Genomic DNA, 682 nt, shown 5'->3' with positions numbered 1-682 from the left:
GGAGGGGGGGGGGCGCTTTTTCTCGTTTCGTCGGGCACCGGAGCGCGGCGTTGACGGGGTCGCTGTCGCGCGGGCCCGGCGGACCCTGGTTCGGTGGGCCCGGGGAGAGGGGGAGTATTAAATGGGTGGAGCGGGCGGAAGCGCGTCGGGTCTGGTCTGGTCTTGTCGCTTCCTGCCTGCCCGTGCCGGTGCCGGCCAGCCGCCTCCCGGTTTCCCACCGGCACGCGCCCCCGGTCCGCGGCGGCGCCGGCAGCGGCGGATGCTCCCTCCCTGGCAGTGATTCGGCGGCCGTTCGATCAAAAGTTGCTTGTCGCTTGCACGAATCTTGATGCCACGCTCCTGGTCGATCGTGGCCTCCTCCATTTTACAACTGTGTAGCACTTGCTCTTTTTTTCTAGTGCTTGTAATTCATTGCAGAAAGTTTTTACTCTGCCAGGCAGCAGAACGTCAGGGAAAGCCACGGGATAACTTTATGCGGGACAAAAACAAAAAAACTGATGGCATTGTAGCCACACCCACATGGTGCCAAATGCTGGTATATCAGTATGATAGCATACTCCAACGAGAGGATAGCCCCTGGAAATAAGAAGACTATCTTTGTTTCATTTTGCTTCTTGAAAACACTTTTTTCTTAAAGGAGGATAGACACCTGGCCTCTGCATCTGGACGATTCACAGAGGTC

The sequence above is a fragment of the Triticum dicoccoides genome, chromosome 1B, assembly GCF_002162155.2.
Source record: "Triticum dicoccoides isolate Atlit2015 ecotype Zavitan chromosome 1B, WEW_v2.0, whole genome shotgun sequence".
NCBI lineage: Eukaryota > Viridiplantae > Streptophyta > Magnoliopsida > Poales > Poaceae > Triticum > Triticum dicoccoides.
The sequence above is the reverse complement of the archived record's forward strand: the minus strand, read 5'-3'. Positions refer to the sequence as shown.